Source organism: Globicephala melas, chromosome 1, assembly GCF_963455315.2.
Source record: "Globicephala melas chromosome 1, mGloMel1.2, whole genome shotgun sequence".
In the NCBI taxonomy this organism is placed as follows: domain Eukaryota; kingdom Metazoa; phylum Chordata; class Mammalia; order Artiodactyla; family Delphinidae; genus Globicephala; species Globicephala melas.
Window position 1 is genome coordinate 154694972 of NC_083314.1, and position 18057 is coordinate 154713028.

The 18057-nt window shown below is 40.0% G+C and overlaps 1 protein-coding gene across 15 annotated transcripts in view; it reads left to right on the top strand.

The window, feature by feature from the left end:
* The window catches only part of SCMH1 (Scm polycomb group protein homolog 1), a 191909-nt gene that overhangs the window by 21923 nt on the left and 151929 nt on the right, over nucleotides 1-18057 (top strand). The window lies entirely within an intron of this gene.

The window sequence follows — 18057 nt, forward strand, 5'->3', positions numbered from 1 at the left end:
TAGGTGCATTCCTAAGAAGCTTCATGTCACAGATAATTAGTATGACAATACTTGTTTAAGGGATTTTTTTTCCGATATGAAATTAAAGATGCTTATATACCTCTAACTATATGGCTATAAAATCTAAAATTTTGAGGAAATCCAGTATTTGTTTTTGTTTAACTTTTGCAAAAGAATCTTTCCTTGCCTGTCTCCTCTAGCATCACTTTATAATATTTATTGCCCATTGTTAGGACAAAGCACTAAGTCACTCAAAGCAGTTGTTTTACACTTAAACAATATCTTTGTCTTTTTCTTTCTTTCATTTCTTTATCCCCTCTTCCCTTCACTTTCCTTTCTTTCTTCCCTCTCTTTCCCCCTCCCTCCCTTCCTCCCATCCTTCTCTCCTTCCTTCTGTCATTCCCTCTCTCTCCCCTTCATATTTCCAAGTAAGATATGTCCGGATGATGCAAATAATGTTTCCTAAAGCCATATATAGGTATATCTCTTTGATTTAATGCTGCCAGCTTAAGGTTATTCATCTATTCATATCATCTGTACTACCATCAGTGGGTTTAAGGGAACATGATCCCCAAAAGACTGCCCCCACTTCAGATGCCAGCCTCAAGTGTGGTCCTCAGACCACCTACACTTCCAACCAATTGGCTACAAATCTGGCAGGTTCCTGTGACCCCTCAGGTTCAGTGATTTACTAGAACAACTCACAGGACTCAGCAAAGTGCCATACTTAACGACTACAGGTTTATTGTAAAGGATGCAAATCAGGAACAGCCAAATTAAGAGACACATAGGGCAAGGTCTGAGTGAGTCCTGAACACAGAGCTTCCCTGTCCTCTCTCCATAGAATCAGGGCACATCACCCTCCTGGCACATTTATGTGTTTACTAATTAGCTCACTCCACCGAGCTTCAGTGTTCGATTTTGGCTGGGGTTTCATTATGCAGGCCTATGTGGTTGGTCTTTCTGGCAACCAGCCCCCATCTTGAGCGATCTCTTTAGCATAAACTCACATGTGTCCAAGGGGCTAATGTATAACAAAGATACTCCTATCACTTGGAAAATTCCAGGGATTTTAGAAGCTCTTTGCCAGGAACCTAGGACAAAGAGTAGACAAGTTCCTTATTATACAGCAGCTGGCATATAAAAGAAAGTTTAGCATAGTAGTTAGGAATAGTGTAGTAGAAGGTTATTTTATTAAGTTTTATTGGAGTGTAGTTGCTTTACAACGTTGTATTAGTTTCTACTGTACAGCAAAGTGAATCAGCTATATGTATACATATATCCTGTCTTTTTCTTTATTTCCTTCCCATTTAGGTCACCACAGAACATGGAATAGAGTTCGCTGTGCTATACAGTAGGTTCTCATTAGTTATCTATTTTATACATAGTGTCAATAGTGTATATATGTCAATCCCAATCTCCCAATTCATCCCCCTGCTGCCTTCCCCCTTGGTATCCATACGTTTGTTCTCTACGTCTTTGTCTCTGTTTCTGCTTTGCAAATAAGATGATCTACACCAGTTTTCTAGATTCCACGTATATGCGTTAATATACGATATTTGTTTTTCTCTTTCTGACTTACTTCACTCTGTATGACAGTCTCTAGGTCCATCCACATCTCTACAAATGACCCAATTTTGTTCCTTTTTATGGCTGAGTAATATTCCATTGTATATATGTACCACATCTTCTTTATCCATTCCTCTGTTGATGGACATTTAGGTTGCTTCCATGTCCTGGCTGTTGTAAATAGTGCTGCAATGAACATTGAGGTGCGTGAGTCTTTTTGAATTATGGTTTTCTCTGGGTATATGCCCAGTAGTGGGATTGCTGGATCGTATGGTAATTCTATTTTTAGTTTTTTAAGGAACCTCCATACTGTTCTCCATAGTGGCTGTATCAATTTACATACCCACCAACAGTGCAAGAGGGTTCCCTTTTCTCCACACCCTCTCCAACATTTATTGTTTGTAGACTTTTTGATGATGGCCATTCTGACCAGTGTGAGGTGATACCGCGTTGTAGTTTTGATTTGCGTTTCTCTAATGATTAGTGATGTCTAGCATCTTTTCATGTGTTTGTTGGCCATCTGTTTGTCTTCTTTGGAGAAATGTCTGTTTAGGTCTTCTGCCCAGTTTTTGATTGGGTTGTTTGTTTTTTTGTTATTGAGCTGCATGAGCTATTTGTATATTTTGGAGATTAATCCTTTGTCAGTTGCTTCATTTGCAAATAGTTTCTCCCATTCTGAGGGTTGTCTTTTTGTCTTGTTTATGGTTTCCTTTGCTGTGCAAAAGCTTTGAGGTTTCATTAGGTCCCATTTGTTTATTTTTGGTTTTATTTTCATTACTCTAAGAGGTGGGTCAAAAAAGATCCTGCTGCAGTTTATGCCAGAGTGTTCTGCACTCTTTCTTCATTTCTATTTCATTCATTTCTGCTCTCATCTTTTTGATTACTTTACTAACTTTGGGGATTTTTTTGTTCTTTCTCTAGTTGCTTTAGATGTAAGGTTAGGTTGTTTATTTGAGATGTTTCTTGTTTCTTGAGGTAGGATTGTATTGCTATAAACTTCCCTCTTAGAACTGCTTTTGCTGCATCGCATAGTTTTGGGTCATCGTGTTTTCATTGTCATTTGTGTCTAGGTATTTTTTTTATTTCCTCTTTGATTTATTCAGTGATCTCTTGGTTATTTAGTAGCATATTGTTTAGCCTCCATGTGTTTGTGTTAACAGGTTTTTTTTTCCCTATAAATGATTTCTAATCTGACAGTATTGTGGTCAGAAAAGATGCTTGATATGATTTCAATTTTCTTAAATTCACCAAGGCTTGATTTGTGACCCAAGATGTGTTCTAACCTGGAGAATGTTTCGTGTGCACTTGAGAAGAAAGTGTATTTGGCTGCTTTCAGATGGAATGTCCTATAAATATCAATTAAGTCTATCTGGTCTAATGTGTCATTTAAGGCTTGTGTTTCCTTATTTATTTTCTGTCTGGATGATCTATCCATAGGTGTAAGTGGAGTGTTAAAAGTCCCCCACTATTATTGTATTATTGTTGATTTCCCCTTTTACGGCTGTTAACATTTGCCTTATGTGTTGAGGTGCTCCTGTGTTGGGTGCATAATTGTTTATAACTGTTATATCTTCTTCTTGTATCGATCCCTTAATCATTATGTAGTGTCCTTCTTTGTCTCTTGTAACAATCCTTATTTTTGTATTTATTTTTTTGGCTGTGTTGGGTCTTTGTTGCTGCATGAGGGCTTTCTCTAGTTGTGGCAAACGGGCTCCTCTTCGTTGTGGTGCACGGGCTTCCCATTGCAGTGGCTTCTCTTGTTGTGGAGCATGGGCTCTAGGTGCGGGGGCTTCAGTACTTACAGCACATGGGTCCTAGAGCGCATGGGCTTCAGTAGTTGTAGCGCATGGACGTGAGGGCTTCAGTAGTTGTGGCTTGTGGGGTCTAGAGCGCAGGCTCAGTAGTTGTGTCACATGGGCTCAGTTGCTCCACAGCACATGGGATCTTCCCAGACCAGAGATCAAACCTGTGTCCCCTGCATTGGCAGGTGGATTCTTAACCACTGTGCCTCCGGGAAGTCCCGACAGTCTTTATTTTAAAGTCTATTTTGTCTGATATGAGTATTGCTACTCCAGCTTTCTTTTGATTTCCAGTTGCGTAGAATATCTTTTTGCATACCCTCACTTTCAGTCTGTATGTGCCCCTGGGTCTGAAGTGGGTCTCTTGTAGGCAACATATATATTGGTCTTGTTTTTGTATCCATTCTGCCAGTCTGTGTCTTTTGGTTGGATCATTTAATCCATTTACATTTAAGATAATTATCAATATGTTCCTGTTATCATTTTCTTAATTGCTTTGGTTTTGTTTTTGTAGGTCTTTTTCTTCTCTTGCATTTCCCACTTAGAGAAGCTCCTTTAGCAGTTGTCGTAAAGCTGGTTTGGTGGTGCTGAATTCTCTTAGCTTTTGCTTGTCTGTAAAGCTTTTTATTTCTCCATTGAATCTGAATTCCTGGGTAGAGTAATCTTGGCTGCAGGTTTTTCGCTTTCATCGCTTTAAATATGTCCTGCCACTCCTTTCTAGCCTGCAGAGTTTCTGCTGAAAAATCAACTGATAACCTTATGGGGATTCCTTTGTACTGGGTTGGCCAAAAAGTTCGTTTGGATTTTTCCATAAGATCTTACAGAAAAACCTGAATGAACTTTCTGGCCACCCCAATATGTTAGTTTTTGCTTTCTCCTTGCTGCTTTCAATATTTTTTTCTTGGCATTTAATTTGTATTAGTTTGATTAATATGTGTCTTGGCATGTTTCTCCTTGGGTTTATCCTGTATGGGACTCTCTGCGCTTCCTGGACTTGATTTACTATTTCCTTTACCATGTTAGGGAAGTTTTCAACTATAATCTCTTCAAATATTTTCTCAGGCCCTTTCCCTTTCCCTTCTTCTTCTGGGACCCCTATAATTCAAATGTTGGTGTGTTTAATGTTGTCCCAGAGGTCTCTGAGACTGTCCTCATTTCTTTTCATTCTTCTTTTTCTATTCGCTCCACAGCAGTTATTTCCACCATTCTATCTTCTAGCTCACTTATCTGTTTTTCTGCCTCAGTTATGCTGCTATTGATTCCTTCTAGTGTATTTTTCATTTCGGTTGTTGTGTTGTTCATCACTGATTGTTTGTCTTTAGTTCTTCTAGGTCCTTGTTAAACATTTCTTGTGTCTTCTCGATCCGTGCCTCCATTCTGTTTCCGAGATCTTGGGTCATCTTTACTATCATTACTCTGAATTCTTTTTCAGGTAGATAGCCTATTTCCTCTTCATTTATTTGATCTTGTGGGTTTTACCTTGCCTGCAACATATTTCTCTGTCATCTCATTTTGTCTAATTTACTGCGTTTATGGTCTCCTTTCCATGGGCTGCAGGGTCATAGTTCCTTTTGCTTCCGTTGTCTGCCCCTGGTAGGTGAGGTTGGTGCAGGGGCTTGTTTGGACTTCCTGGTGGGAGGGACTGGTGCCTGCGCTCTTGTGGGTGGAGCTGAGTCTTTTCCCTCTGATTGGACAGGGCTGTGTCAGGTGGTGTGTTTTGGGGTGTCTGTGAGCTTAGTACGGCTTTAGGCAGCATGTCTGCTGATGGGTGGGGCTGTGTTCCTGTCCTGCTGGTTGTTCGGCATGAGCTATCCAGCACTGGAGCCTGCAGGCAGTTGGGTGGAGCCAGGTCTTGGTGTCAAGATGGATACCTCTGGGAGAGTACCCACCGATTAATATTTCCTGGGCCCAGGAATTCTCTGGCAGTCCAGCATCCTGGATTTGGCGCTCCTACCCTGAAGGCCCAGGCCCAACCCCTGCCTAGGGAACCGAGAGCCCACAAGCCACACTGCATGGCCAGGGAAAAAAGAAAGAAAAGAAAAAGGAAAAAAAAAGAAAAAGAAAAGAAAACAAACAAAACCCAAGACAAATAGCAAAAACAAACAAACTACAACAACAACACAACACACACAAAATGAAAAAAAGAAGAAAGAAAGCAGACACACCATATCCAAGACAAATGATAATAACAAAACCAAACTAACGGAAACAAATAAAGAAGCAGACAGGAAACAAACAAACAAACACAAGAGAACAAACAATGAAAAGAATTAAAAAATGAGAACAATCAATAAGGACTAAACTAACAAAAACAAAAAATGAAAAATAAAACAAAAACAGAAAGCAAACAAAGAAAACAAAATAAACACATGGAAACAATCAAAAAAAGAAAAAGGAAAATGAAATAAAAACAGAACAAAAACAAGAAGAAAAACACAAAACAGCAAAAAAGTAAAGTAAAAATAGAAAAACAAAAAATATATATATTAAAAAAATAATAAGTAATAAAAACAACAATACCATCAACTGAACAAAACAAAACAGACATAAAAAGAATAAGAGTAATAAGAATATTTTCCTGGGGCCTCCTCTGTCAGTGTCCTTGCTCCCACAGTGAGCCACAGCCAATCCCCGCCTCCCTGGGAGGCCGTACAATACCTCTAGGCAGGTCTCTAGACCTGCTGTGGGCCGTGTGGGGCCAGCTCTGACTCCGACCTGGCCCAGCTCCCGTGTGTTCTTGCCCCCAAAGTGCACTGCTGCTAAGGCTAGACCCGTCTCAGTTGTGGGAATGCTCTGTTGTCTATTCAGGTATTCCACAGGACTTACCAAGCCGATCACGATCGCAGGGATTTAGTCCATGGCTTGTGCAGCTGCACAGAAGTTCCTCTTCCTTAGTCGCACTGCCCCTGGGGCTTACTTTTGGTTTTCACCCCACCTCTGTGTGTGCGCCACTCTCAGGCCAGTTCCCCACCCGGGCGGGAGGAAGCAGTGGCTGATAGGGGCATGCTTACTCCCTCAGGCCGGAGAGGGGTATGGCAGCCACAACTGGGGTGTGCACAAATGGCCTGCAGGGCCCAGCAGGCAGTTGTAATAGACTGGGGCGTGCTCACTTTGGTGGGAGTCCCTCCCAGTGCCTGCAGAGGCAGGGGCTGGCGTGAGGGGGCAGTGGCGGCTCCGTCCCTTGCGCACCGCTCAACAATGGTTCTTTTCCTAGGCAGACCACGTTTCCTCTAGGGCCATTCCCAGCCACAGAGCCCCTCGCTCCCATTCCCTTTGTTGTATCCACGCAGCCAACAACGGTCCTGTCCAGGGATCCGCTGTTTTAACGTGCTTTAGCACTCAGCCCCCACCAGCATTGGCAGATTCCTAGCTCCAGAAGGTTATTTTATTTCTTTACCTCATGAGGTCATGGTAAAGATTAAATGTGATCATCAGTGTAAAGCACTTTACACAGTGCATAGTGAGTCTTGAATATATATTAGCTACTATTAAGGGGTGTTTTAGTTTCTTACGGCTGCTGTAACAAATTGTATCACAGACTAGGTGGCAATTTATTCTCTCACAGTCCAGAGGGAAGCACTCCAAAATCAAGGTGTTAACTGGGCCATGCTCCCTCTGAGGCTAGGTAGAATCCTTACTTGTCTCTTCCTAGTTTCTGGTAGTGGCTGTCAGTCCTTGGCTTGCAGCTGCATCACTCTGATCTCTGCCTTTTTTGCCACATGGTGTTCTCGCTGAGTATGTCTGTCTTCACACGGTGTTTTCTTTCTCTTATAGGGACCCCAGTCATATTGGATTAGGGCCCACCCTAATGACCTTATTTAAGTTGATTATATCTACAAAGACCCTATTTCCAAATAAGGTCACATTCACAGATACCAGGAGTATACAATTTGGAGAACATAACTCAACCCATAACTGTCTACCCTCTGGCCCCTCAAAATTCATGTCCTTTCCAAGTGCAAAATACATTCACCCCGTCCCAATATCCCCCAAAGTCTTAACCCACTCCAGCATCCAATCCAAGTCCAGAATCTCACCTAAATATAACCAACTCAAAAAGTCTCAAATCTCATCTTCTAAATCATCTAAATCAGGTATGGGTGAGACTCTGCTATGATTCATCCTGGGACAAAATTTCTCTCCATCTGTGAACCTGTGAAATCTAGAACACAAGTTATCTGCTTCCAAGATATAATGGTAGGACAGGCTTCGGAAAGACATTTCTATTACAAAAGTGAGAACGTGGAAGGAATAAAAGGATCACTAGTCTAAAGCAAATTCACAACCCAACAGGGCTAACTCCATTAGACTTCAAGGCCCGGGAATAATCCTCTGTGGCCCAGTGCTCTGTCCTCTGGCCTGCGTGGGCAGGCCCACCCTTTTAACCCAAGAGGGTCCCATTGGCCCAGGCATCTGCATCTGTGGCTCTGCCCTGTTGTTAGTCTTCATTTCATTCCATCTCTGTTCCTTTCAGTCCAGGCTGGCAGCACTTCTGCTGATATAAAATTCTCAAAAACCTTGTCAGTCTCCCATGCAATTTACTGGTGTCCGAACCATCTGACAAGAGGTTCCTCCACAGATCTTTCCTGGATAACCATGTCTCTGTTCCTAGCTTCTGAGGTGTTTGATTGTGTCCTAGAGTCAGGCAAATGATGATCCAGCCATACGCTTGGCCCTGTTTCCAGAGCATGCTGTTTGGATAGGCAGAGAATTTTCCAAATCATCAAGTGCTGGTTCCTTTTTGCTTAACAGCTCAATCCTCAATTTACCTCTTCTCATATTCATAAAAACCAACGAGAAACTAGGCCACATTTCAACAGTTTGCTTAGAAATCTCCTCAGTTAAATATCCAAGTTCATCAGTTATAAGTTCACCCAATGGCTGAACACAATTCGAACAAATTTTCTGCCACTTTATAGCAAGAACAGCCTTTCCTCCAGTGTCCAATAACATGTTCCTCATCTCCTTCTAAGGCCTCACTTAAAAGCACCTTTAATGTTCATATTTCCATCTCTTTAAGGCAATTTAGTTTTTTTTTCTGTCAAGCCTCTACTCATTATCCAATTCCAAAGCCACTTCATTTTTAAGTATTTGTTAGAGCAGCACCCCACTCTCATCAGTACCAAAATCTGTATTGGTTTCCTGGGGATACCAGAAGCTGGAAGAAGCAAGGAAGGATATTTCCCTGCAGGCTTCAGAGAGAGCATGACCCAGCCAACACCTTGATTTTGGACTTCTGCCCTCTAACTCAGTGAGAGAATAAATTTCTGTTGTTTATTACATTCAGCTTGTGGTTCTTTGTTATGGCAGTCCTAAGAAGTCAAAACCAAGGGTTTTATTTGGAGGTACTGTAGTCATTAGTGAAAGACAGTGAGCATGTGGTATCTCCCTGTATCCACAGGGTTTCTTACTATTTCTCTTTCTCTCTTTTAAACCATATTTGTGTCTAGCTGCACTATAAAGTTTACTTTCGTTATGTTAACAGCTTATGATTTGGCTCTGTTTTATCTCAGGAGAGCAGCCTTAAGTGGTTGGTAGGGATTCTTTGGTACCAAGAAGACTACACACTTTTGAAAGGAGAGGGGCTTTAGTTTTATAGACCTTCCTTCTGCCAGAATGCCTAGTACTGGTTCTTGGTTTCCTCCTCATGAATACTGTTGAAACACCTGCCTCCATCAGGGTGAAACAAGAAGAGCTGCAATGGCACTTCAGTTATGCCTTGAAAAGGCAGTTGATGCATAAATGATGAATCACATAATAAGTCCTTTACCACTACTTCTAATGGACATCTGTGTTTTTCAGTTTTGAGTTATTTTTCAAGAACACATTCTTTTCCTATCCTAATGAAGACCTATACTTTCTTGAATTCCTCTTAGCCAATCACAGTGTTTGCAGGCCTCTTAGAAGATACCCCATAAATATTGTTTTGTCTTGAAGAAGGCTTATGCATCTCACTGCTAGTGAAAGACTAGCTCTAGTGATAAATAAAAGATGTTAGTTGCCAAAGCTGTCATTTCAATTTGTTTTGCTTGCACTGAGCTCGTTAATAAATTGCCACAGTCATAATATGAAAGTAATGAACCTTCTGGAGGCCCAGCTGGGTCACAGAGCATTAACAGGGACCTTCAGGGCAACTGCCATTGTTATACACAGTTCAGTTAAAGGGTTTTAGCCTTTTTTTTTTTCTTTGAAACATATATATTTTGCAAAATCCAAATCCTGTTTTATCACTTGTGTACTTTCTAAGTGAGTATTTTTGAATTCAACCCAACAAGATGTATCTGATGCCTACTACTGTCAGGCAGTGTATTAGATCCCAGAGGCGAAGATGAATAAGGCATCCCTGAGGGCTTCACTATCAAATTGGGAGAAGTATGTAAACAAATAATTGTAATACAGTATTTAAATGCTGTAAGTATGAACCAGATATAAATAATAGCATAGAAGAGGAAATGATTATCTAGGGAAGAGAACTCAGAAGGCTGAGGAAGAAGAGATTCATTGATTTTTGAGTTAAATTTTGAAAGATGAGTTGTAAGTTGACAAGTAGAGTGTATAATGGGAAAAGGGATTTCATTGCAGATAAGTTGAGGGACTACAGATCATGTAGAATAACTTAGGGGAAGAAGGTAAAGAGGAGAAGATGGGTAGATGAGGCTGCAGAAGTAGTCAGGGGCCAAATCTTAAAGGATTTAGGTTTGAAGGGCTATGTATGCAATGCCAAGGACTTTGGTGGATTTCATTCTATAGGCTGCATGGATCCATTGAAGGATTTTAAGCAGAGATGAAACATAATTGAATTTCTATTTTAGAAGGATTACTCTGGTTGCCATACACACAATGGAATGGAAGTAGAGAGAGACTAATTAGAAGGCTATTGACTAGTTTTGTGGAAGCAAGTTACGCCTTGTGTACTACAAAGAGCATGACCCAGATTGTTTCAAGTCCCAGTTCAACCACCTACTGACTTTCTAAACTAACCCTGAAATTTACTCATCAGTGAAATGGGAATAATAGTAATCTCTCACTGGAGATTATGAAAAATCATATGAAATAACATATATACGTAGAGTTGCTCCAAAGAGCTGAGTATAAATGTTAGCTGTGGACTTCCCTGGTGGCGCAGTTGTTAAGAATCCGCCTGCCAATGCAGGGGACACGGGTTCGATCCCTGGTCCGGGAAGATCCCACATACCGCAGAGCCACTAAGCCTATGTGCCACAACTACTGGGCCTGCACTCTAGAGCCCGTGAGCCACAACTACTGAGCCCAACATGCCACAACTACTGAAGCCTGTGTGCCTGGAGCCCGTGCTCCACAAGAGAAGCCACTGCAGTGAGAAGCTCGCGCACCACAGTGAAGAGTAGCCCCTGCACGCAGCAACGAAGATCCAACGCAGCCGTAAATAAATAAATAGATTTATTTTTTAAAAATAAATAAATGTTAGTTGTTATAGTTCAACTTCTGTTTTTGTTGAGTTTGGGGTAACTTATAACCTAGTTTAGGGTTTTTAAGAAGCATTTTCACTTTCCTTCTACCACTCTGTCCCAATAAAACAAAGAACTCAGAACGTTTACAAACATTTTATATCACATTAAGATCTACATTCCAGGATTTTCTAAACATTTAAAAAAAACAACATAACTAAAGCTTTTGCCTTTGGATGCCCTGCCAGACTCTCAACTGGAGAACAGGCTTAGTGTCTTTGTTTAGTCAGTGGTGTAATCGGAAAAGACTGGAGCCCTGGCTCAATAAATGAGCTTTTTAGCTGAGAAGTAGCATCAGAGTTTACTCTGACTCTGTTTCTTCAAGTGTTATTAATAAGAATAATGTGAATAGGTGCCCTTGCTACCTTGCATCTCTATTGTGAGGATCACCTTCTTTCCTTAAGTAAATACTCATTAAACTATTTCAGGTACTGTTATAAAGAATGTAGAAATGAATCAGATCTGGATCCTAATTTCAAGGGAATCACAGTGCTAAAAGAACTGTAAAAGATGTATACAGATAACTGTAATAAAATTGGATAATTGTGAGTCAGCTAACTTTGAAAATTAAGAAGCACTTTGAAGCTGGAAGTCATATTATACAAAGTATCGTGAGATTTCCCAGGTGGTACAGTGGTTAAGAGTCCGCCTGCCAGTGCAGGGGACACGGGTTTGAGCCCTGGTCTGGGAAGATCCCACACGCCACAGAGTAACTAAACCTGTGCGCCACAACTACTGAGCCTGTGTTCTAGAGCCCGAGAGCCACAACTGCTGAAGGCTGCATGCTACAACTACTGAAGGCCGCGCACCTAGATCCTGTGCTCCGCAGCCAGAGAAACCACCGCAAAGAGAAGCCCTAGCATCGCAACGAAGAGTAGCCCCCGCTCACAGCAACTAGAGAAAGCCCACGTGCAGCAACAAAGACCCAACACAGCCAAGGATAGAATAAATTAATTTTAAAAATATATTGTTCTGTTTTACAAAGTATATCTCACATGTTCTTATTATTTAAAGTGCTTTTCCAAGTAGAGCTGAGACAGTCACTTTCCAGTTACCTGTGGAAAATAAATGATAAAGGTAGATTCAGATTTTAGTTAGATATTTTTAAACCTGCATGCATATTTTGATCCCAGGCTTGGTCAGGCTTAATATTCACTATATCCAAGTAACTTGGTTACGGTACTCTCTGAGCCTCAGAGGCATGTGTGTGTGTTTGTGTGTGTGTGTGTAATAGAGATAATATCACCTACCTTTCAACTTTGTTGTGATGAAATGGCAATTATATGTAAAAGTGCAAAAAAAATTCATGTTCATTCATTCCTTCAGTCTCTGCTCTAATCTACCCACCTTTTCACTATTGCTCAATGTTGAGCTCTGAGACAGCAGCTTCTTTGAGATGTTTTAAGGTTTCTTTTTTTAAAACTTATGAAAAATTTCAAACATATGATAAACTTGAAAGGATTTTGCCGTGGAAAACCTTATGTCCACATGCTAAATTTTACCATTGCTTGTAAAGATCACATGTCAGTTTATCTGTCCCTCTGCCACCCAGCTATATTAAATTTTCTCCAGTGATTCTTTAGGACTTTTCTGAAAGACGTTTTTTAAACTAGGTTGGAGGCCAGGAGTGCAAATGCATTTCAAATATTTGTAATTACATTACATTTCTCCTATTTACATTGTTCTATACCTGCAAAGAATATTATTTACAAGTTTATTCATTACTTGGATATATCTGTGTTCCTACACTATCATTTCTAACCGTATCTCATCCCATTTGCATCGTCCTGAGAATGCCTTCAGTTAATTTTTTTTTAACATCTTTATTGGAGTATAATTGCTTTACAATGGTGTGTTAGTTTCTGCTTTATAACAAAGTAAATCAGTTATACATATACATATGTTCCCATATCTCTTCCCTCTTGCATCTCCCTCCCTCCCACCCTCCCTATCCCACCCCTCCAGGCAGTCACAAAGCACCGAGCTGATCTCCCTGTGCTATGCGGCTGCTTCCCACTAGCTATCTACCTTACGTTTGGTAGTGTATATATGTCCATGCCTCTCTCTCGCTTTGTCACAGCTTACCCTTCCCCCTCCCCATATCCTCAAGTCCATTCTCTAGTAGGTCTGTGTCTTTATTCCTGTCTTACCCCTAGGTTCTTCATGACATTTTTTTTTTAAATTCCATATATATGTGTTAGCATACGGTATTTGTCTTTCTCTTTCTGACTTACTTCACTCAGTATGACAGACTCTAGGTCTATCTACCTCATTACAAATAGCTCAATTTCGTTTCTTTTTATGGCTGAGTAATATTCCATTGTATATATGTGCCACATCTTCTTTATCCATTCATCCGATGATGGACACTTAGGTTGTTTCCATCTCTGGGCTATTGTAAATAGAGCTGCAATGAACATTTTGGTACATGATTCTTTTTGAATTATGGTTTTCTCAGGGTATATGCCCAGTAGTGGGATTGCTGGGTCGTATGGTAGTTCTATTTGTAGTTTTTTAAGGAACCTCCATACTGTTCTCCATAGTGGCTGTACCAATTCACATTCCCACCACCAGTGCAAGAGGGTTCCCTTTTCTCTGCACCCTCTCCAGCATTTATTGTTTCTAGATTTTTTGATGATGGCCATTCTGACTGGTGTGAGATGATATCTCATTGTAGTTTTGATTTGCATTTCTCTAATGATTAATGATGTTGAGCATTCTTTCATGTGTTTGTTGGCAGTCTGTATATCTTCTTTGGAGAAATGTCTGCTTAGGGTTTCTGCCCATATTTGGATTGGGTTGTTTGTTTTTTTGTTATAGAGCTGCATGAGCTGCTTATAAATTTTGGAGATTAATCATTTGTCAGTTGCTTCATTTGCAAATAGTTTCTCCCATTCTGAGGGTTGTCTTTTGGTCTTGTTTATGGTTTCCTTTGCTGTGCAAAAGCTTTGAAGTTTCATTAGGTCCCATTTTCCATTGATTTTTATAATGATTACCAGCTGAAGTGATAATATTTCAATATATTGGGTTGAATAGAATGCATTATTAAAATTATTTTCATCTGTTCCTTTTTTTACTTTTTATAATGTGACTAATAGAAAACTTAAAATGACATGAATGGCTTCAATTATATTTCTGTTGGATGGCAGTGCTCTAGACCCTGGGTCAGGGGAAAGAGCAGTGGAATATAGACTGGGGGAAATGTTTTTTCTCATTACACAAATACCCCTGGAGATTCCAAAACACCTTCACCCAGTGGAGCCTTCCTCCCTGTCAAATTAATCCTACCTCCTACGTTTTGCTGAAAATCAGTGCCTTTAATGAGCCTGCCCTCACTGATAGGAGTGTTTTGTATTCTTCAGATATGTCGGTGGGTGGGGGCGGGGAAGTTATGAGTCACTGCTGTATGTTAAAGAGTATCGCACAGGTTCAACACCTATCAGTGATTTTGATGAAATAAATTTCTGGAGTTCTCTTAACTAATACTAGCGAATAAAATTGTTCTCTGAAATAACATACCACTAAATCCTGGTCTAGTGAACCCCAGAGACTTAAAATGAAGAAGAATTAAAGTAGATTTTAATTAAGGGATGAGTGCTGGGTCAAAAGCTGAGGAAGTTGAGAAAGGCATCTTGTGTCCTAAAAGCTAAATTTCCGGGATTAAAAAAAAAAAACTCAGAAAGCTAAACAACCATAAATTTCTGTCTCTGAAGTGAAACTGGACATGTTTTTTTCTTCTCGTGCCTCTTGGTTCTTGCTGATTCTGTGGTTATATACAAACATTTTCTGACTTGCTTTAAAAGGTGTTATTCTCTGGAATTAGCATGAGGAAGGTTTCTAGTAAATGCTGAGTGACTGCTAGCAAGTGGTACCACTCTTCTGCCTTAGCTGTTTAGAATGCATATTATATATTCTTTCTGTATCACCCTCAAATAATTTTTTTTAATCCGATATGCCTTAGCTTAATACCTATCTCAAAGATTATTCCATGCTCTCTCAGTCAAGTCAGTTTTCTAGAGAAGAGAGCCCTTTCCTGAGGTTGCTGTTTCAGATTCACATAAGACACATTTCCCTGGAAGCCCCTTTGTATTGTCTAGCCTTCCTATTACCATGAAGAAGTTGTCTCTGTTTCCCAACCAGAAATGGGTGTCAGGGCAATTGCCTGAGTAGCTCACAGGAAGACAGCTGATCTCATTTGATAAATTTCCGTTACTGTAATAGCAATAGGATTTTCTATGAAACCATAAAATCATAGAAGTGGTTGATGAAGAAACGGAGGCATGCAGCTAGTTTGTAGTAAACATGGGACCTGCCTGAGTTCTTATCTTTTGGTTTTAAAGTGAAGAATTTGAAGCCCTGACAAAGTGACTACTCAGTGACAGAATGAACCAGGCCAAGTTTAGGTCTAAGTTGCATCTCAGTTTCTTGGTACAGAGAAACCGTATTTGCCCCAAGTTTGTAATTCTATCAGATTCCTACAAGATCCTGGATAATGTCAAGGATTCATAACTCACTTTTTTAGGATAAGAACCTGAGACTTTGGCGGGAGTGGGGGGGGGGGCGACTTACAGAATGGTTTATAGATACTGCTCTGTTAATGAGCCCAAATTACTTTATGTACCTGTCTCTATGGCTTAAGCAGTGAGGATTTACTCTATTCTCAGGGCTGTACATCTCAGGAGTTAGTTTCCTGTGTAGGACTCTGTCCTATTACACTCCAACAAAATAAAGTTGATCTTGAGATCTCTGGTACTGTGTAGCATAGACGTCTCTCAAAGGTCTGCTTGGGCAGTGTGAATAGATAAAAAATAATTAACAGTTTAGTAGTCTCTTATCGGTCCCCAAAGCCGTATGAGTCTGACTTCAGGTTTTAATTTTGTCGCTATGAAAAGCTTTTATTAAGTGGCTCCTGTCAGTAGATGGTGACATGTGTTCAAATCTTCACTCTAGAAAACCTTGGAGAATTAAGTCACTCTTAGAAGCTTAGTGTTCTGGATTGCTACAGGTTTGTTCCATTACACATTAAAACTTTATTTTTAAAAATCATCTTAGGGCTTCCCTGGTGGCGCAGTGGTTGAGAGTCCGCCTGCCGATGCAGGGGACATGGGTTCGTGCCCCGGACCGGGAAGATCCCACATGCCGCGGAGCGACTGGGCCCATGAACCATGGCTGCTGAGCCTGTGCGTCTGGAGCCTGTGCTCCGCAGCGGGAGAGGCCACAACAGTGAGAGGCCCACATACCGGAAAAAAAAAAAAAAAAAAAATCATTTTACTTAGAAATTATCCTAAAGTGGATTATACCCTTCTTCCTTCTGTTTAGTTTGTTGGGTCCAATTTAACTATTTCTTAGTGACTGAGATCCTTGTGGGGTATGTGTGTATTAGGATACAAATTTTCATGGGCTTCTAGTAGCATATTCCTAACTCTGTTTTAACCACAAGCCCATGTTTAGTGCATAATTTTGCAATATGTAAGGTTTTTAGCAATGCATATTGTTGTAAAAACTCCTGTATTTAAGTCTGTGGGTCACAATCAGAAAGGTTTGAAAGCCACTGCCCTAGGAAACTCTTTTCTTGTGCTAATAATAATTTCTTACATTGCGTAGTACTTGACTGTTTGCCAAACTTCCCTCTATAATATGGCCTATGAAAAGTAAACTAGGGAAGGGATTGATTTCTTGTTGCTTTTGAACTATAGTAGGCAAGCATAATGGAAGCAAAGAGAGGATGGACTTTGAAATTAGTCTTTAATTTTAGCCTTTCCATACAGTACTCGTATGCCCTTGGATGCTTTAATTAATCTTGTTTAACTTCAGAACCTCAGCTCTTTTTTTTTCCCCAACCTAAATGGGAAATGCCAGAATTGTTGGGTGTTTTAAATCAAGTAATGAAGACAAAAGTGCCTTAGTAGGGCACCGTGGATGAATCTCATAAACAAAATGTTGAGTGGAACAAAGTGGACATAAAAGAGGACATGAGATATAATTTCATTTCTATAAAGTTCAAAGCAGGCAAAACTAACCTAACAATAGTAGGCCACATAGTGCTTACTCTTGGGTGGAGTAATGATTGGGAGAGGGCTCAAAGGAGTACTTCTTTTGTGCTAGTAATGATCTCTTTCTTGGTTTGGAAACACATTGTAAAAGTTCATTGAGTTTCATACTTACGATTTATTTACTTTTTAAAAATAATGAGTTTCAGGTAGACAGCATAATAATTCAACAGTTATGTGTACTACAAAGTGATTACCACTACAAGTCTAGTTACCATTTGTCACCATACAGTTGGCCTCCTTCACCCATCTTGCACGCCCCCACCCCACCCCCCACAACTCGCTTCCCTTCTGGTAGCCACTGATCTGATCTCTGTATTTGTGAGTTTGTTTTTGTTTTATTTTGTTTGTTCATTTGTTTTTTTAGCTTCCACATATGAGTAAAATCACATGGTAACTGTCTTTCTCCATCTGACTTATTCAAACCTAGCATAATACTTTCCAGGTCCATTTATGTTGTCACAATGGCCAGTTTTCTTTTTTTATGGCTGAATAGTATTCCATTGTGTATATACACCACATCTTCTTTATCCATTCATCAACTTAGGTTGTTTCCATATCTTGGCTACTGTATGATGCGTGTGCTTCTCAGTATATTATATGTATATTATACTTGAACAAAAAGTTGTTTTTAAAGTATTCAGCACAGAACCTATCATATAGTTAGTTCCCTTCTCCTATGATGGTTCCATTTTTTTTCCTGACCGTTCAGTTGCTTTGTTCTGTTATGGTTCTGTCTCCTAATTCCAATTTTATACCTAGGCATGTTTAATAAATATCTACTGATGGCAGTTCTAAGTGGCATAGTTGAAGGAGTTTAGGTCATTCAGGCAAGGTGAAATTGAATGTCTGACCACTGTGGTCTAGAAGTAAATCAGGAATATGAAGTTTGATTTGATGCTATTTTCTAATCTTTAGATGATTTGATATTTTGCTTTTAAGTGAAAATTAAATGGAGATTTTTCTGATTTGTGTAATATGATTTTATCTGGTAGATCAGCTTTATTATTGAATTTTTTCATGGTGGGATATTGAACTTATTCTGTTATTTCTGGCACTTTTAATATAAGCCCACCATAGTGTAGCAGGCTTTGAAATGGTCACTACCACACCCTGTAACACCTTATATATTTTGCTTAGGTTCTTATCACT